Consider the following 21,280-nt stretch of genomic DNA (forward strand, 5'->3'; position numbering starts at 1 on the left):
ACCTTCTTTTATATATATATATATATATATATATGTTTTTGAGACAAGTCTTGCTCTGTGGTCGGCTGGAGTGCAGTGGCATGATCTCAGCTCGCTGCAACCTTCTCCTCCCCAGTTCAAGGGATTCTCCTCAGCCTCCCAAGTAGCTGGGATTACAGGTGCCCGCCACCACGCCCAGCCAATTTTTGTATTTTTAGTAGAGATGGGGTTTCTCCATGTTGGCCAGGCTGGTCTCGAACTCCTGACCTCAGGTGATCCGCCTGCCTGGGCATCCCAGAGTGCTGGGATTATGGGTGTGAGCCACTGTGCCTGCCTGGCCCTTATTTATTAAAGAGAAAAATTTAAAACAAAAAATTGTGGGCATAGTTAAGTCACGCTCTTACAGGTAACTATTATGAATTCAACCTTTTATTCTTTTTTCTGTTTTTATATTTTCGCCAAATATTTACGTTTCTATAAATGTAAATGTCTAATATTGTTTTGCAGATTTATTTGATATGTAAATCCTGAGATTTTCATTGGAATTACCTTAAATTTATAGAATAATTTGAAAGGCTTGGAATTTCCTTCTCTTTAGTCTTCCAGTGAATGAACATGGTATATCTCTTCATTTATTGATTTTTTTAATTGTAGTAAAACATTTTTATATCTTTAAAAGTATTTTGCTTTTTGTGTGATGTTACTGTTTACTCCTATCAGCATTTTATTCTCAAAATTATCAAAGAATTTAGTACTGTTAATGCTGGAGGCAAATATCTTTCCATTTTAGCTCTACATCCTTGTCCTTTGCAGATCTGAAGATATTTTAGCAGAGTCAGAACAGCCTTGCCAAGGATCTGCTAACCATGTGGTGAGGGGAGAAACTGGTGAAGTAGCTTAGTGTTTTTTGTGGGCAGGATTTAATGAGTACTCTTGAAAATGAAATATTCAGTGTAACAAAATGTAAAAGATCACACTCTGTTGCCCAGGCTGGAGTGCAGGGGCAGGATCTCAACTCACTGTATCCTCCACCTCCTGGGCTCAAGCAGTCTACCTCAGCCCCCTAAGTAGCTGGGACTACAGGCCCACACTACCACACCCAGCTAACTTTTGTACGTTTAGTAAAGATACGTAGTAGTTGTCATGTTGCCCAGGCTGGTCTTGAACTCCTGGGCTCAAGCGATCCACCTGCCTTGGCCCCTCAGAGTGCTGGGATTACAGACACGAGCCACCGTGCCCGGCTTGTGTATTTTTTCAGTTTCAACCCAGAAATAAATGTTCCCCATGAATTCAATCATAATATAGACACTACTTTGTTTACTGTAATTTTACTTAACATTAGCATATTAAAACTGCTTTTAATTTTCCAGTTTATGTTAGAACACCTTACAGTGTTTTTTTTTTTCTACTGGGAATGAAACCATGCCCCAAGGAGTTAAAAAAAAAAGTTAAGTAACAAAAATTCTTGGGTGTGCAGGATAAATGGATAAGAAAAACAACTTAAGACTCGCCTCCCTTATAAGAAAACTGTCTAAAATCAGTTAAAACCAATATGGTTAACTAGAGTTTACACAGCAAGCTTGCTAATGTTACAGCCTAAAGTTTCACCACATATTTTATACTAACTACCTCCAAATTGGCACATGGGACCCATAAAGAGGTAATACACACGCCAAAGAACTTTCCAGACCTCTTCCACCAATCACCTACTAATCCCAGAATCCACCCCCTAAAGGATAAAATCACTGCCTTAACACCAGCACAGAGAGAGCAATTTGAGCTGCACTCCTGTCTCCTTGTAAGTCACTTGAAATAAAAAGCTTTTCTCAGAAACCCAGTGTCATTTTATTGGCTTAGAGCATTGGGCAGTGAGCCCCTTCTGCTTGGTAGCAGGATTGGAATCTCCTTTTCCGTGACATTTTTGAATTGTTAGGAGGGTAAAGAACACTATCAGTTATCGATTTTTATATGTTGCCTTTTTATGCAGCGGTATTCTTGATCTCTTACTCGTTCTAATAGTATTGAGTATCTTATATTTTCAAGATAGGTGGACAGGTGTGAGAAAGGATAGCATAATAGTAAGAAGTATGGATTCTTTTAGCCACACTGCCTGGGTTCAGATTCTGGTTTTGCTCTTACATTAACAAATGTATAACCTTGGATAACTTGCTTATCCTCAGCTTTCCTCATTTGCGGAATCCTAAATCATGAGACTATTATGGGAATTAAAGAGTGTAGAACAGGCCGGGCGCGGTGGCTCAAGCCTGTAATCCCAGCACTTTGGGAAGCCGAGACGGGCGGATCACAAGGTCAGGAGATTGAGACCATCCTGGCTAACATGGTGAAACCCCGTCTCTACAAAAAATACAAAAAACTAGCCGGGCGAGGTGGCGGGCGCCTGTAGTCCCAGCTACTCGGGAGGCTGAGGCAGGAGAATGGCGTAAACCCGGGAGGCGGAGCTTGCAGTGAGCTGAGATCCGGCCACTGCACTCCAGCCTGGGCGACAGAGTGAGACTCCGTCTCAAAAAATAAATAAATAAATAAAATTTAAAAAGAGTGTAGAACACAGAATAGTGTGGGGCAAAATAAGAGTTTAGTCTTTTCCTGCCTCATTCTTATATTTGCCGATTGCATTAATTAGATGAGTTCTTGAGTAGAGTGTTGAATAAAAGCAGTGATGGCGGCATACTTGTATTTTTTTATTTAAATACTAAAGTCTTGAGATTAAGTGTGATAATTTCTGTAGGTGGTTTTTGTTTTCACTGTGTTTTTTGTTTTTGAGACAGGGCCTTGCTCTCTTAGGCTGGAGTGCAGTGGTGCAATTTCAGCTCACTGCAGTCTCGACCACCCAGGCTCAAGCAATCCTCCCACCTCAGCCTCCCAAGTAACTGGGACTACAGGTGCGTGTCACCACACCCAGCTAATTTTTTGTATTTTTTTGTAGAGACAAAAAACGTATGTTGCTCAGTCTGATCTCGAATTCCTGGGTTCAAGAGATCCACCTGCCTCAGCTTCCCAAAGTGCTGGGATTACAGACATGAGCCACTTTGCCTGGCCTTTAGATTTTTAATAAACGTCTTTTATCAGGTTAATGAAGATTTCATTTGTTCACTTTCTGTTATGCATAAATTTTGAATTTGTCAAATACTTTATCAGTATTTGCTGTGATTTTTTCATTGTTGTTTGGATATAGTGGACTATAGCAACAGAAATCCCTGATTCTGTTTTTCTGGAATAAATGTTGTTTGATCACTACGTATTATTTTGTGTATGCAGCTGGGCATGGACAACATAGCAAGACCTCATCTCAACAAAAAATGAAAATTAGCCAGTGTGGCGGCACATGTTTGTAGTCCTAACTACTTGGGAGGCTGAGCCAGGTGGATGACTGGAGCTCAAGCATTCAAGGTACAGAGAGCTATGATTGTATCACCACACCCTTGCCTGGGTGACACAGTGAAACCCTATCTCTAAAAATAAACATTTTTAAAGTAAATTTTGTGTATGTACTACTGAATTCAATTTGATAATTTTATTTAAATTTTTTTCATTTTGTTCAGGTATACACAACAATTCATTTTAAGTGTACAGTTTTATGAATGTTGGTAATTGTATAGAGTCAAGTAACCTTCACCATACTCAAGCTACAGAACATTTCCACTGCCCCAGAAAGTTTCATAGTGTATCTTTGTAGTCAGTCCCCATTGCTAGCAACCCAAGGTCTATTTTTGCCTTTTCTAGAATTTTATATAAACAGAACAATACAGTATGCAGTCTTTTGTATTTAACTTCTTTCATTAAGCATAATTTTTTGAGATTCACCCATGTTGTTGCATATATTAATAATGTGTTTCTTTTTATTGAGTAGTATTCTGTAGAACAGATATACTGTAATTTGTTTATCCATTCACCAGTTAATGGATATCTAGGTAGCTTCCAGTTTTTAATCTATAATGAATAATGCTGCTGTGAGCAATCATTTGCAAGTCTTTATATAGACATGTTTCTATTTCTCTTGGATAGATACCTAAGCATAAATTTTCTGGATATACTGTCTTGGTTTGTACTACTATAACAAAATACCATAGATTGAGTAATTTAAAAAAACAGAAATTTATTTCTCATAGTTCCGGAGACTGAGAAGTCCAAGATCAGGGTGCCGGCAGTGTCTGGTGAGGGACTCAGTCCCTCCTTCGAAGATGGTGCCTGGTTGCTGCATCCTCTGGAGGGAACAAATGCTGTATCCTCAATGGCAGAAGGAACAGAAGGGCAAGAAAAGGTCTAAACTACTCTCCAGCCCTTTGATAAGGTGGATAATCCATTCGTGAGGGCAAAGCCTCATGACTTAATCACTTTGCAAAAGGCCCCACCTCAACACCACCACAATGGGAATTAAGTTTCAACATGAATTTGTTTTTTCTTTCCAACTTTTATTTTTGGTTCAAGGGGTACATATGCCAGTTTGCTACATGAGTAAATTGCATGTTGAGGGGGTTTTGGAGTAAAGATTATTTCATCACCCAGGTAATAAACATAGGTAGTTTTTGGTTTTGTTTTGTTTTGTTTTTCTCTCTTTTTCTGGAGTAGGTGTTTGTAACAAAATGATAGGTAGTTTTTCAATCCTCACCCTCCTCCCACCCTTGACCTTCAAGTAGACCCCCGTGTCTATTGCTCCTTCTTATGTTCATGTGTACTAAATGTTTAGCACCCACTTGTAAGTAAGAACATACAATATTTGGTTTTCTGTTCCTGCATTAATTTGCTTAGGATAATGGCCTCCAGCTCCATCAGGTTGCTGCAAAGGACATTATCTCATTCTTTTCTATGGTGACGTAGTCCGTGCTACACGTGTACCACATTTTCTTTATCCAGTCCACTGCTAATGGCTGTTTAGGTTGATTCCATGTCTTTACTATTGTGAATATAGTGCTGTGATGAACATACATGCATATGTCTTTCGGGTAGAACGATTATATTCCTTGGGTATATACCCAGTAATGGGATTGTTAGGTTGAATGGGTAGTTTTATGTTTTTTGAGAAATCTCCAAATTGCTTTCCATAGTAGCTGAACCAATTTACATTCCCACCAGTAGGGCATAAACACTTCCTTTCTTCACAACCTCACCAGTATCTGTTATTTTTTGGCTTCTTAATAATAGCCATCCTCACTGGTGTGAAATGGTACCTCATTGTGGTTTTCATTTGCATTTCTCTAATGATTGGTGATATTGAGCACGTCTTCATATGCTTGTTGGCTGTGTGTCTTCTTTTGAGAAGCGTCTGTTCATATCCTTTGCCTGTTTTTGTTTTTGGTTTTTTGTATTTTTAGTATAGATGAGGTTTCACCATGTTGGCCAGGCTGGTCTCAAACTTCTGACTTCAAGTGATCTGCCTCCCAAAGTGCTGGGATTACAGGCGTGAGCCATCGTGCCTGGCCCTAACTCATATTTTTAAGTGAATGTATATACAATACATTACTACATATATGGGCTAAATAAGAATATGTTTTTTAACATGTTGTTAACATAACAAATTTTTTTTTTCTTTTTTTCTCCACTGTACATGTTAGGATCTGGAAGTATTTAGACCATTAAAATAGCCTGGGTTTCTTTTGTTGTTGTGTTTTGTTTCTGGGCTATGGTTATAGATTCTAAGTGACACTGCCTTTGGCAGTATCTAACCATAAAAAAAAAATACAACATTCTCCTAATTTCTGTTTCAGTTCAGTTGGCTGGCACTTGAGGGTTTCTCTAGATTTTGAGTTGTATTTGCTACCTGCTGTGTCAGTTTCTCAAAAGTCAGATAGACTCAGATTAATACAAACATTTTTATTTTTCCACTTTCTGCCAAATGTCAACATCTGCACAAATGATTGGCTAACTCACCAAAGTAGTGCTTTGTTCACCACGTGGTGTTGTAAACCACAAAGTGACTGAGGCAAATCAGCTGATTAGAGGCTTATTTTGCCAAGGTTGAGGACACGCCTGGGAAACAAAACACAAGTTACAGTTGGATCTGTGACCCATGCTTTCTACAGAGAAGGTTTGGGGAACTTCAATATTTAAAGGGGAAAAAGCAAGCAGGAGAGGAAGGGGAAAAAAAAGGAGGGAGGGTAGGCAGTGAGGCAAGCGGATGCATTCTTGTGAGGCTTTGATTAGGGCCCAGTGAATCTGCATTTTACATGTGAAAATAAAGGAGTAGGGGGAAAGTCAATTATGCATTTGTCTCAGCTCAGTAAATCTATATTTTGCATAAGATAAAGTAAGCATGTGAAGTTACAGCCGTCTGGGAACAAAAAAAGGTTTTTTGTGTATGACTCAGTTCCCAAGTTTAACTTTTCCTTTGGCTTAGCTTGTATTCCTTAGATTGTATTTTTCTTTCACAGTGTCTTACATTTCCTCATCAGTACAGCAGAACCCACACCACCAGCCCCTGATGTTCTCTCTCCAGATGGCCTGCATTTGCCATTTCTTCCCCTTGCTCAGCCATAAAACGTTGTCCTTTTATCTCATCAGACCGGACAAACCTTCAACCCTCGTTTCCCCAGGCCTACTTCTGTCTCCCAACACTTACAGAAATGAGTCTTCTGCTCCAAAAGCTGCTCAGGATCTTCCAAATACTCACCTGTCCATTCACTGTATTGCAGGTTATTCAACCAATGAAAAACGTGACCATCTTACTATCAAAACCACATGGTTTTGGCGCTGTGGGAGGCGGGCGGGAGGCCAGGCCTGGAGCTGGCACCCTTGGAGCGACGCCTGGAGGGGTCCCCAGGCAGAGTCTGCGCGTCCACTTGGACCTGCACACCTTCTACCATATCGTGGTACCACAGCCCTCAATGTGGGGGCCACTACATTCACTGGGACCCCAAGATCTCGGCCAGCTACCCCCACAGCCGCCACAGCCCCCTAGACGACTTGGGCTCCAGCTTCTACATGGAGCTGGGGCCCTATGGCTACTGGGACCCTAGTGTCCTGGTCCCTTCCTGGTATCCACCCGGCATGGCTGATGGTCACAGGGAACCCTCAGATGACCTGGTGCCTGCCCTTCTGGACACCACCCATCAGTGCAGATCCAGGTGACCGGATCCACATCCAACCCCACATCCACATCCAACCCCACGAGGCCAGGATGACATCACTGTATGTGACAACATCAAGTATATCATTGACATGGATGACTCCCATGGTGCATTTTATCCCTGGAAGAACAGCGTGGGCAAGAGCACCCCACTCTTTTATATCTATGGCTCATACCTGACATCCCTTGAGGCCTGGACCCACCTCCTGACACCAAACAGGCCCCACTATGGGGTCTTCATAGCACTGCTGGTGGAAGAGGGCCACACCCACATGTCCCGGCTGCGGGATTTGACAGCATGTCCACCTATTTTGTCTCCAGCAGTTTCTCCTGAGGCTCCTCCCATCAGAACTGGAAAGCTGTGAAGAACTTTTGTGATGCCAACAACCTCATATCCATTCCCAGCGTGGGGCCTGGCTGCATTGACAGACACTAGCAACCAGGCCTGGAATGACCACAATACGGAGAACAGGGTCAATGGCAAAGACTATGACAGGGCCCTGCAGGCGGCCCCGAGAAGGGGGAGGCCCAAGAGCAGCTCCATCACCTCCTTCAATGAGTGGCCCGAGGGCACCCAGATGGAGAAGGCCGCTCCCAAGAAGACACCCCCGCCTGTATTTGGACTACCCGCCTCTTCAGCACAGCTTGTACCTGGAGCTGACCCGCTGCTGGGTGAGCACTTCATCAAAGAGAAGGTGCAGTGGCTCAGGTGAGGGGCCTGTAAACACGGGCGTGAGGTGCCGATGCCCTTGCCTCGCTGGAATGTCACCACGTGGGGCTCGGCTGGGGCTGGAGGCACTCAATCCTTCCCACGTTGGCAGCTGAGTGCTTCTAGGTGGGCCCTCAGGCCTGGGCCTGTGTAGCACAGAGCCGGTTCCTCAGGCAAGTGGTGCTGGGGTGCTGTGGGGATGGGAACCACCAAGGCTGACAGGTGACTGGACTTAGCCCAGGGCAGCTCCATGTTCTGGGAACACTTTCATATAACCCCTTCTAGTTTTGAACTCCGCAGCAGGCCAGTGCTGTGTGGTGGCCACCTAGTCACTGCCCTTGGAAGGGTGTCAGGGTCTGGGCTCGCATGCGCCCTGCTCCCTTCTGCCAGCCTGCGTCCTCTCCTCAGGCCTCCTTCCCACATCGTCTGTCTTCTCTAAACTAGGGAGCCATATTGAGACTTCTAAAAAGGGAACTTCTAGGTTTAAGCTCCTCCCAGTAGACTCCTGAACCCAATTATCTGGAAATCATCCTGAGCGCTCTCAGGTTCATTGAACACTTGCTCCTCAAGCACGTTCCTATGTGCCAGGTGCCAGGGAAAACTTGACCAAGGAGCGGTTCCTGTCCTGAAACTTACAGGACCCAAGCTTTCCTTATCCAGTGCAGCCTTGTAGCTAGTGCCTGGGCACAGGCATTTTTCTTTTTGCAGTTTTACCCAGTTTTGGGAGTTCAGTTCTTTTTACTCCAAAAAATACCTCTATGTGGCTGGGCACAGTAGCTCATGCCTGTAATCCCAGCACTTTGCGAGGCTGAGGTGGAAGGATCACAAGGTCAAGAGTTCGAGACCAGCCTGGCCAACAGGCGCAACCCCATCTCTAAAAATACAAAAATTAGCCAGGCATGGTGGCGGGTGCCTGTAATCCCAGCTACTCAGAAGGCTGAGACAAGAGAATCACTTGAACCTGGGAGGCAGAGGTTGCAGTGAGCCGAGATCCTGCCATCGCACTCCAGCCTGGGCAACAAAAGCAAGACTCCATCTCAAAAACAAAACGAAACAAAACAAAACAAAAACAAAAAACCCAAAACCTCTGTGCTCCAGAGCCTGCTTTTTCCCAGATGCATATTTAGCTCTAGGGAGAGGAATAAGAGGACACCCCCTCCCTTTAGCTGCCTGAACTGAATGAGGCCCACTCACTAAAGCCATGTCCAGTGCTCCTGTGATTTGTGGTAATTAAATATGAACTGGTATTCTAAAAAAAAAAAAAACATGGTTTCACACCTAATTTTTCTCTAAAATTTCTGTTACTTTGTCTCTTTAACTAGGTTTTATTTTGTTTTGTTTTTTGGGGGTTTTTTTGAGACAGCATCTCACTCTGTTGCTCAGGCTAGAATGCAGTAGCACCATCTTGGCTTACTGTAGCCTCTGCTTCCTGGGTTCAAGCGATTCTCCCGCCTCAGCCACCTGAGCAGCTGGGATTACAGGTGTGCGCCACCACCCCCAGCTAATTTTTGTATTTTTAGTAAGGTGGGGTTTCACCATGTTGGCCAGGCTGGTCTCGAACTCCTGACCTCGAGTGATCCACCGGCCTTGGCCTTCCAAAGTGCTGGGATGATAGGCGTGAGCCCCCATGCCTGTCCTCTTTAACTAGGTTTTAAACAATTTGGTGTAGCAGCATGGAATCAGAAAACTTCAGGTTCAGATTTTGACCTGACACTAGGTATAGTTCTGAGCACAGAATTCACATCTGTAGAGTGGAGTAAACGATGCTTTCCTTGAAAGAGTATGAGGATTAAATGAGACCCATAAGCAAAGACTCTTCTATAGCTCCTGACATATAAAATATATTCACTAAACAGGTATTGTTAATGCTACGGGTAGGGACCACATTTTAAACTTTTTTTTTTTTTCTTTTTCAGACAGGGTCTCGCTCTGTCACCCAGGCTGGAGGGCAGTGGCAGTAATAACTCACTGCAGCTCAACCTCCTGGGCTCAAGTGATCTTCCCACCTCAGCTCCCAAGGAGCTAGGACTACAGGCACACACCCAGACAATTTTTTTTTTTTTTTGTAGAGATGGGGTCTCACTATGTTGCCCATGCTGGCCTCAAACTCCTGAGCTCAAACTCCTGAGAGGCTGAGGCAATCTACCTGCCTCAGCCTCTCAAAGTGCTGGAATTACAGGTGTGAGCCACCATGCCCTGACCACATTTTAAACTTTTTGTAGTCCCATATTCATAGCATAATGATGAGTATATGGCATGTGCCTGATAGTACTTACAAACTGATGACTTAGTTTTGGGAGTTCGGAGATAAAGCTGGTAATAATAAACCAAAGATAAAATGTATTTATTCTAGAAGTTTTATTTTTACATTCACACCTGACAGTGTATTATGTACCTTTGTGTTTGATAGTGTGTGTGAATATATTTAGTTGAGAGATGAAAATATGACCCATAGGCCTTTCTTTAAAATGAGCTGTCTGCCTAAGGCACTTTGCAAAATCTTACCACTTTTTCTCTACAGTCTTTCTTCAAATCATTATGTATTAGCTTAATTAAAATGAGCTGCCAGACTCATAATTTCTACCCAGAACATTAAACTGGTAGCTGCTACTATTTCTCATGGATAAAGATACCATGTTCCTAGAGCAAGAAAATTCTCTGCTTTCAATGTAAGTAATATTGAAGGAACTTTTTTTTTTTTTTTTTTTGATGTGGAGTCTCTCTCTGTTGCCCAGGCTGGAATGCAGTGACAGGATCTTGGCTCACTGCAACCTCTGCCTCCCATGTTCAAGCAATTCTCCTGCCTCAGCCTCCTGAGTAGCTGGGATTACAGGTGCCCACTACCACGCCCGACTAATTTTTGTATTTTTAATAGAGATAGGGTTTCACCATGTTGGCTAGGCTGGCCTCAAACTCCTAACCTTAAATGATCCACTCACCTCAGCTTCCCAAAATGCTGGGATTACAGGCGTAAGCCACTGCGCCCAGCTAGGAACTCTTTTCAGATACTTTTTTAAAACCTTATTCTTTTAAAAATATTCAGCTTCCCTGGTGATCATGAATTGAAACAACAGTGAGGTGAAAAACTGGCAATGAAAATAAAATATCCTTATTGTTCACCACAGGGTGGGGAATTGGGAACTTTGAGGTGCTGTTGGTGGAGTATAAACATACATCCTTTCAGGCAGGCAGTTTGGCTGTGTGTATCAAAATGTGAATGTACATATCCTTTAACCCAGTAATGCCTCTCTCTCAGAATTTAGCCTTAGCTGGGTGAGGTGGCTGGCACCTGTGATCCCAGCTACTATGGAGGACTGAGGCCAGAGGATCACTTGAGCCTAGGAGTTAAAATTAAAGGCTGCAGTGAGCTGCGAGTGCACCACTGCATTCCAGTCTCAGTGCCTCAGTGACAGAGCGAGACCCCAACTCTTAAAAAAAAAAAAAAAAAAAAAAAAAAAAAGAACGTATCCTAAGAATACAGCTGCACAAAATGAGATGCATTTAAGGATATCTATTGTAGCATTGTTTATACAAGAGAAAGAAATGCAAACAACCTGAATGTCCATTAGTAGAGGATTAAATAATGCTATATCCATATTGTAGAATGTTAATCAGCCATTGAAAAGCACAATATGAGAAGTCCTTATTTTGCACAATTATGTGGGACCCTAAAAATGACCATGCAAAGCAATGTTAATACTCAAAGGGTAAAATATGATTGTCCTATGATCTTTAAAAATTTTTGTCAAATGTTAAAAATTCCCTTACTGTTAGTTATAAGAATATAGAGAAATCAAAGAAATAGTGGCTGGGCACGGTGGCTCACGCCTGTAATCCCAGCACTTTGGGAGGCCGAGGTGGGCAGATCACAAGGTCAGGAGATCAAGACCATCCTGGCTAACACAGTGAAACCATGTCTCTACTAAAAAAAATACTAAAAAATTAGCCAGGCTTGGTGGCGGGCGCCTGTAGTCCCAGCTACTTGGGAGGCTGAGGCAGGAGAATGGCATGAACCTGGGAGGCAGAGCTTGCAGTAAGCCTAGATCATGCCACTGCGCTACAGCCTAGGTGAGCAACACTCCATCTCAAAAAAAAGAAAAAATAGTGAAGCTAATATTTATTTAGTATATTACAATTTAAAACATTAGAAACATTGAAAATTAAAATGGTTTATGCCTTTGTAAAAAAAAAAATATGAAGAGTAGTTTGAACAATGCTTCACTTCTTCTTGTGGTGTAACTTTCACTATAGAATGACCGTTTTTTTAAGAGACAGGGTCTCCCTATGTCGCTCAGGCTAGTCTTGAACTCCAGAGCTCAACCAATCCTTCTCCCTCGCCTCCCGAACAGCTGCAACTACAGGCGTGCACCGCTGCACCCAGCTTGGGGTGACCGTTTCTTCTATGCTTTGGTAAATTGTCAAACTTCATCCTAAATTCAGATCAGCTTCCAACATTTTATCTGTTGTGCTTTCAAAACCGTGAAATATCTTCAAAATATTTGAATGTGAAGTTTTTTTGCTATTTCCACTTCCTCTAGGAAATCTTCATCCTTTCCATCACAACCTCTTTCCTCATTTATGCTATATAACTGGAGTTTCTCAAATGGTGGCAGTGTCAACACTGCCATGGTCAGCTATTTCTTACTGCAATGTCATTTATGTTTGATGCAAATTTCACTTCCGGAGTTAACATGTTTTGTTCCTTTGCTGCACTGTCATCTTTGTTGGCTAATGCCCTCTTTTGAATATCTATTTTTAAAAATATTGGCCAGGTGCGGAGGCTCACGCCTGTAATCCCAGCACTTTGGGAGGCCGAGGCGGGTGGATCACGAGGTCAGGAGATCTAGACCACGATGAAACCCCATCTCTACTAAAAATACAAAAAATTAGCCGGGCGCAGTGGCAGGCACCTATAGTCCCAGCTACTCGGGAGGCTGAGGCAGGAGAATGACGTGAACCTGGGAGGCGGAGCTTGCAGTGAGCCGAGACCGCACCACTGCCCTCCAGCCTGGGTGACAGAGTGAGAATCCGTCTCAAAAAATAAATAAATAAAAATAAATAAAAATAAAAATATCACATGGATTCATCGGTGGGAGACATGGAGGCAACACAACTACACACTTTGCCGTCTGTGCATGAACTGAATGACATGTATAGTGACTGATCACCAATAGATTTTGAAAGAAATGACATAACTGATCACTTATTATGACACACATCTGTTATTTATGGAGTAATTTCTGACCTGAAGAGGTGACAGTGAAGTGTATTTTATGCAATTACTCACAATTAATATACCATGATAACTGAAATTTGAACCACGTTGGGGGACTGATGTAATTTAACTTAACAGTGGTAACTGAAAATAATGTATATCAGAACCACCCAAAGCAAGGACTACCTATATGTGTGTTCATTGTCATTGAAAGCTCTTCCTGTGAGCTAGACATTCTCTGTTTGCCCTTCCCTTGTCCACTTACTGCCCTTTTCCACTCTGCTTTGTGACCTGGGAGGCCAACCTCTATGGACTGCATCAACCAAGCACCTTCCCCAATGGGTTTGGTCATTGGAAAACAACAGCAGATCAAATGGAGGGAGAAGAAAAAGGTCAGGATATTTATTTTCTTTCTTTGCTGGACCGCATTCTAGCCATAGCTACTTTCCTCTCCTGAAGGTCACAGCCTCCTCTCTACAAGTACAGCTGCTTCTTAGACCCCATTAGCTGCTCCCTCTCTGCTTCTTCAGACCTAAAGGTGGTAGTAGCTTCCTGTGGTTGCTGGCTCTAGGGTACTTCACCAATCCTTTCTGATTTCTTTTAAAGCTTCCCAAATCTTTACGACTTCTTTACATAACTCTTCAAGCATATTTTGTTTGAGTGTGCCATATGTTTCTGACCAGGACTCTGACCTAGATAACATATCGTACTGCTCAGGGAAATTTATATTTACATATCCAAATAGTGTATGCATTCGGAGGTCTGAAAGGATATAAGCAGTAACATTTTTAACCAATTTCCTTTTTCCCATCTGTTTGTAAAAGTAAGTAGATTGTATATATTGATGGATTATTTGGGCTTCAAAATAGTTATTCATTTTTCTAATTTAGTCAAATCTATTACAGAAATTTCCAAATTAACTACTCTACCTTTTGTTTTGTTTTGTTTTTTTGTTTTTTGAGATGGAGTTTCACTCTTCTTGCCCAGGCTGGAGTGTAATGGTGCGATCTCGGCTCACTGCAACCTCCACCTCCCGGGTTCAAATGATTCTCCTACCTCAGCCTCCCAAGTAGTTGGGATTACAGGCATATGCCACCATGCCCGGCTAATTTTGTATTTTTAGTAGAAACATAGTTTCTCCATGTTGGTCAGGCTCGTCTTGAACTCCCAACCTCAGGTGATCTGCCCACCTCAGCCTCCAGTCAACTATTCTACTTTTTAACATATTCGGTCAGATATATCTTTGAATGAGTGTTCTTATAAATCTGTTCTAACAAAGAAGAGCAGATCATGCAGCAATTCCTATTTAAAAATTGCTAGCCAGGCGTGGTGGCTCACGCCTATAATCCTAACACTTTGAGAGGCCGAAGTGGGAGGATCGCTTGAGGTCAGGAGCTCAAGACTAACCTGGGCAACATAGCAAGACCCTCTATCTACCAAAAATTACAAAAATTAGCTGGGTATGGTGGCATGTGCCTGTAGTCCCAGCTACTCAGGAGACTGAGGCAGGAGGATTGCTTGATCCCAGGAGTTCAAGGCAGCAGTAAGCTGACTCCAGCTGGGGCAACAGAGCAAGACCTTGTCTCTTAAAAAAAGAAAAAGAAAAAGAAACTGCTGATCAGAGACAAGTTTCTGAAATTAAATAAGATTAGCTGTAGTCTTCTTTCTTAGAGCAACTCAGAACCTGCTTTCTTTCATAACAGACTCCCACATCTGGACTGTCGCTGGGTCCAATTTGGGAGAGCTAACATTTCCACTTTGCAAGAAAACAGCTGACATCCACACTCAGCTTTAGTGCTGCTGACTGGTTATCGGCCACAGCCTCCACATAGCAAACTTAACATTCCCTTCAGAATGAGCCTCAATTGACTTTTTTACTTATGAGAAGCATTAAAATGCTAATTCTGAAATTCCTTTGTGTTCTTAGCATTGTCACCAGAATATTCAATGAGGCGAGCAAACATGGTGGGGCTAAACACATATACAAAATGGCTTTTGAAAATGCCTATGTAGATTTATCATTTGAGATGCTAAATTTCTGGAGTGTTTTTTTTTTTTATTTTTATTTTAAGGTGATAGGAAAGTAAAACATTTCTTGGATGTTTTTGAAGAAACCTATCATAAAAGAGCATCCCAAAGGAAGATTTGTTTACTGGAATTCCTTGCCTTTGCCTTTAAAAGTCTACAGTTTCTACAGTGATAGCTGTAGAATGCACTCCACTGGTTTGATTTTTGTGAATTGTATCAGGTCATTTTTCTGTTACTATAAAGGAATACCCGAGACTGGGTGATTTATAAAGAAAGAGAACTAATTGGTTCATGGTTCTAATGCATGCTGTAAGGAAATATGGTGCCAGCATCTGCTTCTGGTGAGGGCCTCAGGAAACTGACAATCACGGTGGAAGGCAAAGGGGAAGCAGGCACGTCACATGGGAGGAAGAGAGAGGGCAGAGATGCCACACACTTAACCAGATCTTACATGAACTCAGGGCGAGAACTCACTCATCACCAAGGCGATGGTGCTAAGCCATTCATGAGGGATCTGCCTCCATGAGCCAAACACCTTCCACCCAGCCCCACCTCCCACACTAGGAATTACGTCTCAACATGAGATTTGGAGGGGACAAATACCGAAGCCATATCATGACTGAAGAGAGATTTGTTCAATAAATAACAATTTTACAGTGCCTCACTTTTTGTAAGACATTCAAAAAGTGTTATAATAATAATAATTTCTTGGTTTTTTGCACTTCCCAAGTCCAGAATACATGGAACTAATAACTAAATAACTATCGAACAGAACCTTCAAACAACACTGCTCTGACCCATCTACATGGAATGCTGTCAGTTTTGAGCTGTGCCTAGCACAGGAGAGGGCTCTAAAGCAGTTCCAGGCTATGGTTCAAGCAGCAGATCCTATGCTACTAAAGGTATCTGTAGTAGGAAATGATGCCATGTGGAGTTTATAGGAAGCCCCAGTAAGAGAATCACAACATAGACTCCTAGGTTCTGGAGTAAGACTATGCCATCTGCAGCAGAGAACTATACACCATTCAGAAAAGAGACCCTGGCTGGCTACAGGGACCTGGTGGAGATAGAGCACCTAATTGTAGGACATCAAGTGACTGTGCAGCCAGATCTTCCCATTGTGTGCTGGATTCTTTCAGAGTCGCCAAGTTACAAGGGCTAAAAGCATCATAAGATAGTAGTTGCCAGCCGGGCACAGTAGCTCACGCCTGTAATCCCCAGCGATTTGGGAGGCCGAGGTGGACAGATCACTTAAAAGTCAGGAGTTCAAGACCAGCGTGGCCAACATGGTGAAACCCCGTTTCTACTAAAAATACAAAAAAATTGGCTGGGCATGGTGGCACACGCCTGCAGTCCCAGCTACTCCGGAAGCTGAGGCATGAGAATCACTTGAACCTGGGAAGCGGATGTTACAGTGAGCAGAGATCTCACCACCGCACTCCAGCCTGGGTGACAGAGCAAGACTCTCACACACACACACACACACACACACACACATATATATGTGTGTGTTTGTGTGTATATAGTAGTTGGACACTTGGGATTGGGCACAAGTAGAAGGACCCAAGTAAGCTGGGTAATAATCAGGACTCCCCGAGTTTCATGTCACCACCACTTTGGGTCTGTTCTCTTCCTCAGCTCAAACTTACGGTCATGTTTGGAGTTGGAGGAAGAGGGGACAAAGGAATCCCCCTTGAGACCAGCTGGCAGAGGATGGAAAGGGCAATGTTTGTTTCATGGTTGGGCTGACTTGGTAAGAGGCTGCTACTATTATACTACAACCACTTAAGGGTGGCCTTGAAAGACTTAAAATCTTTCCAGTGGGCGGTGCCTCTGGTTATGTATTTTGTATGGAAAGGGAAGTGGCCCAAGGTAAGAAGAACACACATACATTTGTGGACATTAGTGAATGGCTAGGCTGATTAGTCAGGGACCTGGAAAGAGAAAGATTGGAAGTTAGGGGAAAGGAGGCTTGCCCAAAAATCACATGGGTGGAACTACAGAAGCAGGAACAAAACGTAAAGATCTTAGTATCATGTGTTAACACTCACCAGAGAGTATCCACCATGGAATTCTGGTGGACAGAATGACTTGACCATTCAATGTCAACCTGCTTCTGTCATCAGTCATTGCAAGTCAAGTACAACAGTCTCATGAAAGTAGGCAGGTGGCAGGGACGGAGGCTATGGGCCCAACGTGAGTTCCCACTCACTGAGATTGATCTAGTTTCTTTTACTGCCAAGTATCCTATTGTGTCTGGAATTTATTCCTTCTGGTGGGTTCTTGGTCTTGCTGACTTCAAGAATGAAACTGTGGACCTTTATGGTGAGTGTTACAGCTCTTAAAGGTGACATGGACCCAAAGAGTGAGGAGCAGCAAGATTATTGTGAAGAGAGAAAGAACAAAGCTTCCACAGCATGGAAGGGGATCCAAGTGGGTTGCTGCTGGCTCCGGTGGCCAGCTTTTATTCCTTTATTTGGCCCTGCCCACGTCCTGCTGATTGGTCCATTTTACAGAGCACTGATTGGTCCATTTTACAGAGTGCTGATTTGTGCATTTACAATCCTTTAACTAGACACAGAGTGCTGATTGGTGTGTTTTTACAGAGTGCTGATTGGTGCGTTTACAATCCTTTAGCTAGACACAGAGCGCTGATTGGCATGTTTACAATCCTCTAGCTAGACAGAAAAGTTCTTCAAGTCCCCACTCGACCCAGGAAGTCCAGCTGGCTTCACCTCTCATTATCTGACAGCAACAGAACTCAATGTCAATCCCTCAGTGTGGCACCATCCCTGGAGGAAACCAACCTCTCACTTCTTAGCAAATTGATAACATTGGACCCTTCCAACCTCCAGCAGCAATTTACCTTTACTGGACTCAGCACATGTTCTAGGTATGTGTTAGGAGAAAAGCTGAGTGTTGGGAGAGAAACTGAGGCAGGGCTTGGAACATGACTGGAGTCCAGGGTCTAAAACCCCTCCTGGCCTCCGGAATGTGTCTAGATTTGCTGGTTCCTTGCTTCTAGCACTCCCATTTTCTCAAGTAGCCATATGTTGCAAAGAAAATGCTAAACTGTCACAGCTGTAGCTTATTCGCTTGATACACCGCTTCCTTTTAACACCCACATCCTCACCACCTGTTTCTTTGTTTGATCACCAATAAATACAGCATGGGCTCCCAGAGCCTGGGGCCTTCACAGCCTCCATACTAGCGTTGGCCCCCCCCGGTCCCACTTTCTCTATTAACTTGTCTCTTCTCATTCCTGTGACTCTGCCAGACTTCGTAGCCCCCATGGCCTGGTGTTGGATCTGATCACCCCAACTGTATGGGTTTTCATTTTCTGCCTTTGAGGTCTCATCTAGTAGCAGTGTCCTGGTGTTTACAAAGTTTGATGCACCAACATGGAATCCCCCACAGCTCAGACTCAGAGTCCCACCTTACAGCAAAGCAATAGGCACAATACCATGGGATCTACGGGTTGAGGAGTCTGGCCCTTGGTTAAACACCTATCTGTGATTTTTCAGGCCTGACCATAAACAATTACAAAGACTACCTGGCAGGCCTCACAGGGAAAGCTTCCCTTTCCGCGCCATTCATGATGCACAGCCAGTGCATCCTGGTTTCTAAAGGAAGTTGCAGTCAAGGACTCAGGCTCCCCTGGCCAGCCATTCTCTTCATGCGTTCATATTCCTAGCCTGGTGCCTTTGTCTCTGGGTCACCATCTGAGACCTTGGGCAGAGCTCCTCCTTGACCTCCTCTGCTGAGGTCTCCTTATAGGGGGAGGAGGAAGAACTTTGAAGACACTTTTTCCCCAATCTGACTAAGTACCCAGGGCTTTTCTACCCCCAAACCCTCTCCACTTCAGGGTCCATAAAACTGCTGGAGCATTTTGCCCAAGAGACTGCCATGTCTGTGCTGATCCCCCGAGCCTCACCCACTGCATCGTTTCATAAGGGAAATGAAGCAGGAGTCGGTGCTTTCTCCAGCTTTAAACTCACTTTTACCATCGCAATGAGTGATTAAAGGCTTTGCTCTTTCATTTTTGGCTTATTGCTTTAATCAGCTACTCTGACAGCTCACTCTCCCAGCTCCAGTGAGTTCCTGACACTGATCCTATTACTCACTGAACTGCCCAGAAGCTTCATGACTTATAGGGTGATAGAAGGGCCTTTTGGAAGCTCAACCAAGGCGCCAGCTTGGAGATGTTATTGTACAAGGCAGGGGCACCACCTCCAAATATGCTCTATGCCTTAACTCAGCAACTGTTAAAATGCATAGTCCAGCCAGGCACAGTGGCTGACGCCTGTAATCCCAGCACTTTGGGAGGCCGAGGCGGGCAGATCACCTGAGGTCAGGAGTTTGAGACCAGCCTGGCCAACATGGTGAAACCCCGTCTCTACTAAAATACAAAAAATAAAAATAAAAAATAAGCCAGGTGGTGGGTGTGGAGGTCAAGGCAGGGGAATCACTTGAACCTGGGAGACGGAGGTTGCAGTGAGCTGAGATTGCACCACTGCACTCCAGCCTGGCAACAGAGGGAGACTCCGTCTCAAAAAAAAAAAAAAAAAAAGCAGGTGGGTATGGTAGCACACACCTGTAATCCCAGCTTCTCAGGAGACTGAGACAGGAGAATCGCTCGAACGCAGGAGGTGCAGGTTGCAGTAAGCCAAGATCGCACATTGCACTCCAGCCTGGGTGACGAGAGTGAAGCTCCATCTCGAACAAAAAGATGCATAGTCCCCATAAGATAGAATACAAGGGTCCAGGATACAGGAGGTGGAAGGAGTGGCCCTGCACACCATCTCTTCTGGTGATCCACTTGGGAAATTGGTGCTTCCTTCCCCACAGCTGGAGACTCTGTGGTTCTAGACATCCTAGACATCCTAGACATCCCACAGGTCTAACACTTGCACCAGGAGACACAAGAAGAGTTCCTTGAAACTTTAAACTGTGGCTGCTGCTCTGCCATTTCAGGCTCCACATGCCTGCCGGCAAGCCAAAGAGTCATAATATTAGCGGGTTTAACTGACCTGAGCAGCAAGAAGAGGTCAGGTGTCTATTATATAGTGGGAGCAGGGTAAAAGTTTGACACCCAGATAATCCAGCACTTCTCATACAACCACTAACCAGTTTTGACAGTAAACGGATAAGTATACCAGCCATGGCCTGAAAAAGTATGGTGACCAAAGACAGGTCCCTCAGGAATGAAAGTCTGTGTCACTCCACCAGGTAAGCCACTTAGACTAGAAAAGGTGCTAGCTAAGAGGGGAATCTGGGAATGGGTGGTAGAGGAGGGAATCATGATCAGTATCAGTTGTAGGCTCAAGTTCAGCTCCAGCGCATCAGCTGTAGTTCATCCTATTAGCCTGCCTCTTATAAGTTTCCTTAGGAAAAGAGGCCAACCAGGATCCTGTAAGTGCTGTTCTGAAATGCAGTCGTGTTACTATACAGAGCAGGTACAAGGGTGGGCTCTAGTGGATGCCATGATGTGCAGCCCAGATACCAACTTTAGGACCTCATTGGCTATTGACAGTTCATACCTCTCTCCCTAGGAATTGCCCTTGACTGAAATAAGCTGGTTCACCCACATTTACACTACTTCCCCAATGGCAGCCTGCATCCCATGACTGGTTGATGCTGGATAAAAGGCCCAGCCCCCTTGCCTGATTTGGAGCCACTCTGAAGGATCATCTGAGCTGCGGAGCTCCCTGTGGGATCCACCAAGGTCTTTGTTGCAACCGCACAGCAGTTCAACTTCTCCCTCTGCCCATTCATGCTCTCCCTGTCCCCACTAGCTGTTGATCCCCAGAGCACTCCCCAGTAAACCTCCTGCACACCGATCTCCATTTCGGAGGACTAAGACAATGAGGAAGATGTACTCTCAGAGTGAGGGCCCTTTGTGTGAAATGCAAGAGGAGAGAACACCGTTGTACAAGACACAACGGAACAATCCAAGAAATCGTGGTTGAGTGCAATCCACTGAACTGAACCGATGGAAAGCTGGTGAGGTGCCCTGGGAAATTATTAAAATATATGTAAGAAGTAAACACGGTCTCATTTTTTCCCCTTTTAAATTGACAAGGAGAGTAATAATTGTAACAGCACTATTATATGCTGGTGAGCACGTGCAAGTTTTCTGGAGGATGCTTTGGCAGATATATTAAGAGTATTAAGGCCGGGAGCGGTGGCTCAAGCCTGTAATCCCAGCACTTTGGGAGGCCGAGGCGGGTGGATCACGAGGTCAGGAGATCGAGACCATCCTGGCTAA

The 21,280-nt window shown here is 43.9% G+C and overlaps 1 pseudogene; it reads left to right on the top strand.

The window, feature by feature from the left end:
• Window positions 1–6,957: 6,957 nt before the first annotated feature.
• Window positions 6,958–21,280, top strand: part of LOC105532219 — a 26,082-nt pseudogene continuing 11,759 nt past the window's right edge.

This window comes from Mandrillus leucophaeus, unplaced genomic scaffold, assembly GCF_000951045.1.
Source record: "Mandrillus leucophaeus isolate KB7577 unplaced genomic scaffold, Mleu.le_1.0 Scaffold94, whole genome shotgun sequence".
NCBI classification, from domain to species: domain Eukaryota; kingdom Metazoa; phylum Chordata; class Mammalia; order Primates; family Cercopithecidae; genus Mandrillus; species Mandrillus leucophaeus.